Source organism: Leuciscus leuciscus, assembly GCF_965113295.1.
Source record: "Leuciscus leuciscus genome assembly, chromosome: 24".
Lineage (NCBI taxonomy): Eukaryota > Metazoa > Chordata > Actinopteri > Cypriniformes > Leuciscidae > Leuciscus > Leuciscus leuciscus.
Window position 1 is genome coordinate 282,915 of NC_138723.1, and position 7,632 is coordinate 290,546.

At 38.7% G+C, this 7,632-nt stretch overlaps 1 long non-coding RNA gene across 5 annotated transcripts; it reads right to left on the minus strand.

Annotated features, from left to right (window-relative positions):
• Positions 1 to 3,537: 3,537 nt before the first annotated feature.
• On the minus strand, positions 3,538 to 7,055 carry LOC309489529. 5 transcript variants are annotated; one of them, XR_014202438.1, is made up of 9 exons: positions 6,677 to 7,055; positions 6,229 to 6,498; positions 6,004 to 6,128; positions 5,363 to 5,875; positions 4,976 to 5,194; positions 4,632 to 4,795; positions 4,251 to 4,365; positions 4,036 to 4,155; positions 3,538 to 3,919 (listed from the first exon to the last, which is right to left on the minus strand). It is a non-coding gene; the product is annotated as an uncharacterized lncRNA (long non-coding RNA). The 5 variants fall into 5 exon arrangements; XR_014202439.1 differs by having other exon boundaries at positions 6,229 to 6,511; XR_014202440.1 differs by having other exon boundaries at positions 6,229 to 6,306; positions 6,677 to 7,054.
• Between the last annotated feature and the right edge of the window lie 577 nt (positions 7,056 to 7,632).

Sequence of the window (7,632 nt, forward strand, 5' to 3'; positions counted from 1 at the left end):
TACTACATGTACAGCATATCTACTGGGGGCTTTTCCTGTCTTCAGTGGGGAAGTGGTCGGTGTGCACTGTCTTTTGGTTGGGGCCCCTTGGCTCGTGGGGACCTGGGATCTAATCCGGCTGTGACCACGATATGAGATCACCCTGAAGATTTTTCCATTTTAAAACTATTTTGATAGTGACAATAAAATAGTGATATTGACAATAAGGGGCCCTTTCAGATAAGTTACATAAAATACAAATTATTGGACTGGGACATATATGCTACATGTACAGCATATCTACTGGAGGCTTTTCCTGTCTTCTGTGGGGAAGTGGTCGGTGTGCACTGTCTTTTGGTTGGGGCCCCTTGGCTCGTGGGGACCTGGGATCTAATCCGGCTGTGACCACGATATGAGATCACCCTGAAGATTTTTCCATTTTAATACTATTTTGATAGTGACAATAAAATAGTGATATTGACAATAAGGGGCCCTTTCAGATAAGTTACATACAATACAAATTATTGGACTGGGACATATATGCTACATGTACAGCATATCTACTGGGGGCTTTTCCTGTCTTCTGTGGGGAAGTGGTCGGTGTGCACTGTCTTTTGGTTGGGGCCCCTTGGCTCGTGGGGACATGGGATCTAATCCGGCTGTGACCACGATATGAGATCACCCTGAAGAATTTTCCCTTTTAATACTATTTTGATAGTGACAATAAAATAGTGATATTGACAACAAGGGGCCCTTTCAGATAAGTTACATAAAATACAAATTATTGGACTGGGACATATATACTACATGTACAGCATATCTACTGGGGGCTTTTCCTGTCTTCAGTGGGGAAGTGGTCGGTGTGCACTGTCTTTTGGTTGGGGCCCCTTGGCTCGTGGGGACCTGGGATCTAATCCGGCTGTGACCACGATATGAGATCACCCTGAAGATTTTTCCATTTTAAAACTATTTTGATAAGTGTGGTCTTTTTTTTTTTTTTTGGTTTGGGCCCTTTGCTCATCAGGACATGGGTTCTAACCCAGCCGGGACCACGTTATGGGACCACCCTGATGTTATGAATGGACCTGGGAAGCCACTCCGAGACTGGTGTGTTACCAAAGACATGTGAATCCAGAGTGCTTAGTTGTTGTATGCTTTTGTCATTTTCTTTGTGTGATTGTTATTTTTAATTTTAATATTTTTCATAGTTTCTTATAGAATCACAGATTGCAGAACAACAGTATCTATATGTTTGCCTAAAAACTATGCTGTATTTCAAGTAAATCCTGCTATATACCACACACACAATACAACACACTGATGAACATAGGCTACCATTAATTATGCAAAGTTATAGTTTGTGAGAATATTTATTTTGATTTAACATTTATTCTCTTTCAACCATATGCAAAGCATGCTGGGAATCTGGCGTTCAGGCGTGCGTCTTTCTGTGTGCTATTTCTGTTGGATTAGAAATATTAGAAAGAAAGGCAGCATTATTGCGTTCTGAATTGCGGCCGCCATTTTGAATCGCGCCCGCTGGTTTTCGGCAAATATCTCTGTGAAAAAACCACAAAAAACCATGAATAATGTATCATTCTTTTCAGCTAGATTAGACGGTTACAAAGAGCTAAGCAAACGACGGATACGTCGTGTTTCCGCTGAGATCACTGGGCGCGCGGTGACGTCATGATGGTTCATTCATTCAAATTCATTCTGATCTAGTCATCAGCATGCTCTGCGTATGGTTGAATTAAGAGAGAATAAATGTTAAAATTACGTGCTTTTTTGAGAAAACGAGAAAAGGGGAGGACTTGATATTGTGCAATTGTGTTTATTCTACAATTACATTGGAATTATTACAACAAAGTGACCATTTTTGAGAAGAGTTGAGCATTTGTCAAAACCAGCAGTTAAACTGGTGATCCCCGTGTCCAAACAGCAAAATGCAAGCTATTTAATGTCTTTTGCAGTTTGTACATCAGTATGAAAGTATAAATGCAGAATGGGAAGCTCCTAACATACGTGATTGTTTAAGTTTAGGGAGAATATGAGTGCCTTTTTTGTTTTAATTTTAATGAACATTAATAACTGTAAACAGCTAGTTGATACAGATGATGACAGGGCCGCGGGAAGTGGGGGTGCTGGGGGCTGACATCATTGCAGGCTATTTAGTCACTTTTTGAATCCATTTACTTGCTAAGTAGCATTAATTTATTCCAAGAAATAAATAAAACAATGACTCACCCCAGACTTCTGAATGATAGTATGAGTATCTATATTTGCAACTTATTTAATTATTATTGTTACTATTTGTTTTGTTATTTATAGTAAAACCAAAAAAAACTATTTACTCACCTGATAAATTCTTCTTTACTATTGTTTGATTTCATTCTTTCTATTATTAGTACAAATCGACATGATTCAGAAGTTTCAAATAACTGTACAGCTAAGCCTAAACTAGATCACTGTATGTGATGCACACATTTAAAGCTTAGCTCTTCCTCTATACTGCAAGGCAAGGCCCACAATTCTAAGACAACCTGGCAGCTGGTGACCGTTGTGCTTGACAGCGGGCCTCTGGAATCAAATTCAATGAATTCAATAACATGTTTGAAGTCTAAAAAAAATCCTTTGTTATTTTGCAATGTTATTTTATTTCATTCCATTTTTATCAGCATGTGGCAATATACAAAATTAGAACGATGTTATTAAATGTTTTTGTCTTTTACTTATGTAGCAAATAAATGGTTAACATAAAGGAATTCATCATCAACATTGATGGGCTTTTAAAAAAGATACTATTTTTATTTTAAGACTATTTTAAACAAGATTATTTTTAATAACTTTATTCACTTTATTTCTGCTTTTTATTGTATATACTTTTGTTACTGTATATAGTTCTTTAATGTTTTTTTAAGTGTGTATATAGTTATTTACTATGTTTTTTAAGTGTGTGTGTGTATAGTTTACTATGTTTTTTAAATGTGTGTATAGTTCTTATGTTTTTAAATGTGTATGTATATAGTTCTGTTAATGTATATAGTTATATATATATATATATATATATATATATATCTATATATATATATATATATATATATATATATATATGTATATATAATAAACATACAGAATGGTAATTAACAAAATAAATATATATGGTTTCCTAAAAACTATGCTGTATTTCAATTAAATCTTGCTATAGAATTTTTTTTTTTTACTCTTAACAATGCTAATACTGAATCCTTATTGTCTGTTATGCACATAATAAAACTGAAAACAGTGTCAAGTTAATAAAATGTGCAAACATCATGCAGTGTATTTAGACTGTGACTGAAGCACCTCTGGTTATAAGACGGCCATGTGGAATAATTCAGACTGATTTGAAAGGAGCAAATTAAAGCTTGTAGAGTTGGGGAGGCCTGCTTAAGCATCTACAAACACATTTTGCACTCTGAGAGAACTATTATAACTCTTGTGTCACCTGAAATGTGATCAGTCAACAAGCTACCACGCTAGAAATGTGTCCTATCTTACATAAATGAATGAAAAGAATGCAGTTAAACAATGGACATTTTATTCCGGGACAAGAAAGAACTATATACAACAAAGCACAGCATAAAAATGAACAATACATAAAATAATGCCAACAAGAACAAAACTTTTTCTTTCTTTTTTTTTTTTTGGCCCGCCACACCACCCCCCCTCTTCGGAGGACAACTTTATTTTTTAATAAGGCAAACTATATACACCACATGTTACAATACAGACAACAGATTTATATACAGTGCGTAAGAACAAAACTGATGAACTCTCAGAGACGATGAACATGGAACATGTCAACTACAGAACCTTAAACAAGAAAGAACACACAAATTAAGCAGTGAAGACGGAGGCCTCTCCAACCTGCTCTTCATCTAGTGCCAGACACATCTCCCTAAAATTGACAGGAACCAATGTAGCAACCACACAAATACATAAACGGTGCATACCACAAAATGGCAATTATTATAAACAACTCAGGTCGCACATGTCTGAAAGTGTATGTCACACCTGTCAGAAGTCTCTCCAGCTGTTGCAGCGGAGGTTCTCCCAAGCTGCTTCGTCCGTGTGCTGGTCTTCGTCTCCAAGCTGCTCATCTTCATCCGGACTTAAGGCAACTTCGGGCTTGCTCTGGGCAACCGAGTACCATTGAACACAGCGTGGAGCACAGATGGCTAAATACAAAAATATATGTCTATTAAACATTTGGCCCTGCTATATCTTACTTTTCGGTGTATATCTCGTCGTAGAAAGAAGGAAGGCCAAGTCGAAGCCATCTTCGTGGTTCCTGTTTCTCAGCTTGGCCTTCTTGCTGCCCTCCAGTCGAGATGTAGATGAGGACTAAGATGGAAAAAGGGAACAGTTTTTGCATCAGACATGAAGATTAGCAGGCCTTTAAACTGATTTCCTATCGATGTGCTACAGTAAAAGACAGTGTGATATATTGTCGCTGAAAGGTCTTTTGCTGTAGCACATCAATAGGAAATCAGTTTAAAGGCCGGCCCAATGTAGCAACCACACATAAATGGTGCATGACACAAAATGGAAGTTATTACGAACAACTCAAAACAACTCAGGTCGCACATGTCTGAAAGTGCATGTCACACCTGTCAGAAGTCTCTCCAACTGTTGCAGTGGAGGTTCTCCCAAGCTGCTTCGTCCGTGTGCTGGTCTTCGTCTCCAAGCTGCTCATCTTCATCCGGACTTATGGCAACTTCGGGCTTGCTCTGGGCAACCGAGTACCATTGAACACAGTGTGGAGCACAGATGGCTAAATACAAAAATATATGTCTATTAAACATTTGGCCCTGCTATATCTTACTTTTCGGTGTATATCTCGTCGTAGAAAGAAGGAAGGGGAAAAAAGAACTGCTAATTTCACGCAGAATATTACGTAGCTTAGCAATGTTTTTTAAACAAATGTTTCAGAACCTTAAACAAGAACACATACATTAAGAACTGAAGACGGCGGCGGTCTGTCCAAGTGCTGCAGTCTATGCTTCCTCCTCTGGTCCAGCCGCATGTTTCGAGCTGTTGAGGGATCCGATGTCACTGTGAGAGAACTCCTGCTTGACGTTGGGTGTGACGATGGCTGCATACACTCCGAAATCGCACATCTCCGAGTCTGGGCCGCTGGGCAGCACACGGCTTTGGGCTCTTTCTTCTGGAGCTGATGCACAGAGAACCACAACACTTTCATCATCAGAACTGTGAGTCAGAATGAGCTGGTGAGTTAAAAAAAAAAAAAAGTCTAACTCTTTTAACATTAAGAACTCAGAAACGGCTATGTACAGCCAAAACATACATTGTGGAGGTGTGTGTGTGTGTGAGACCTTACCTGGTTGAGCATGTCTGTCCTCCTCTGGTCCAGATCTCAGCAGGCCAAATCACTGGAAAACAAAAATAAGTCAGTGAACTCTGCATATAGAGATTCAAGAAACGATTTTAAGATCTACATGCGTAAAATAATATTGGGGTAAATGTATGTCAAGTCCAAGTCGAAGCCATCTTCGTGGTTCCTGTTTCTCAGCTTGGCCTTCTTGCTGCCCTCCAGTCCGAGATGTAGATGAGGACTAAGATGGAAAGAGAACAGTTTTTGCATCAGACCATGAAGATTAGCAGGCCTTTAAACTGATTTCCTATCGATGTGCTACAGTAAAAGACAATGTGATCTATTGTCGCTGAAAGGTCTTTTGCTGTAGCACATCAATAGGAAATCAGTTTAAAGGCCGGCCCAAGATTAAAATAAAAATCTGCGTGGCTGCGCTGTCTCTCTCTCCGCAGGGCTGTCTGTATCCAGAAGGCCAGAGCATCTCCCTGATCTCCTCCTTGTGGTAAAAATGGCATCGCCCTGAAATTGTCAAGATGACAGGAACCAGTGTAGCAACCACACATAAATGGTGCATGACACAAAATGGCAATTATTACGAACAACTCAAAACAACTCAGGTCGCACATGTCTGAAAGTGCATGTCACACCTGTCTGAAGTCTCTCCAGCTGTTGCAGTCTATGCCTACACCCTGGCAGACGTCCGTGTGATCCCAAGCTGCTCACTTTTGGCAGATAATGCACGGTTGAGAGGGAAAACACAGTCGTCCCCAAGCTGTTAAGCAAAGATTTTTAAATGTCTCAAAAACATGAAAGAAGTCAAAGTATAATTTAAGGTGCACTTCACTTCAATCTTAAAGATTAAGGTTCCATACCTGGTTGCACTTCCATACTGGGAGACGTCTGTGTGCTCGTCTTCGCTTTTGTCTCCAAACTGCTCATCTTCATCCTCACTTGTGCCAGACACAGAGAAATATTGGGAGAACAGACTATTCAGACCCCCTCTAACCTTTCGTCAGGAAAGCCCATGGCGATAATTCGTCAGGAAAGCCCATGGCGATAATGTTGGGATAAATATAGGTTAAATCCTCCTGGTCTGCGCATCTATGCAGACTTCCTCACTGAAAAACAGGTGGCATATACACCTACAAACTATAACTTAAAAAGAAAAGCAATGACATATTTTTATACTTTGATAAAGTTTGTAAAACATCTCTCATTACCAAAACGATTTTAAATAGCATCATTTTAATTTCACCCCCTGTGCCTCCTAATAAAAAAATGTAAAAAGTAGTTAAAAAAACTTTAAGTCTTGGTACTTGCCATAAACGCTTCATCTGTTTGTTCACATCGCTGTGTTCATCCGGCAGGCAGGAGAGTAGTATGAGACCGACTCCCCACTATGTGACCGCCTGATGCATTTTGAAACGTTCTTGTGCAACGTACATGTGGGATGTACGTACATCTCATCTTTAGAATAACTGAACAGGGCGCCAAAATGTTTGTTTTTGTTTCAAAATCAAACATGGCTGCGCCCACAAGACCGCTATAACACACACAAATATATCGGTGAAAACTCAATGGATTTGGCCAGCACTGAGCTCGTTTGAATCGTCTCGACGAACTGAAAATAATTGTAAAGTTTCACGATTTTGAGTGCTGTTTTCACGGAGATCAGTGGGCGCGCGGCGATGACGTCACGATCGTCCATTCATTCTAATATTTCTGATCTAGTTCTCAGCATGCGGTTGAATTAAGAGAGAATAAATGTTAAAATTGAAAGAGAAAAGGAGAAAAGGGGAGGACTTTATATTGTGCAATTGTGTTTAATGTATTATTTATTTTACAGTTTAAAAAAAATGCTCAACTCCAAATGGTAACCCCTTTCTTGAAATGGTTCTAATAATTCCAATGTATTTAAACATCAGAATGTTGGCACTGACTGTTTAGCTGTACTGTATACTGATTATGTTGCAAATAGATTTAAAAAAATGAAAGTCAAACTATCAATGAGTTATTGTAAAGTTTTGTTTAAAGCATGTCAATTAGCACTAATAATAGAACGAATGAAATCAAACAATTGTTTAAGGGAAATTGTATTTTATTAAAATAAGTTACAGCTGGGATGTTTTGGATAAAGTCCCGCCTGTAACTTATTTGACAGGACTCCTATATGCTGTCTGTGGACGGTTGAGTTTTATGCTAATATTGCATAATTAATAACTGTAATGTACATCAGTTGGTGGGTCTGTGTCCCCTGAGTGGTGTACAGTAGGTTT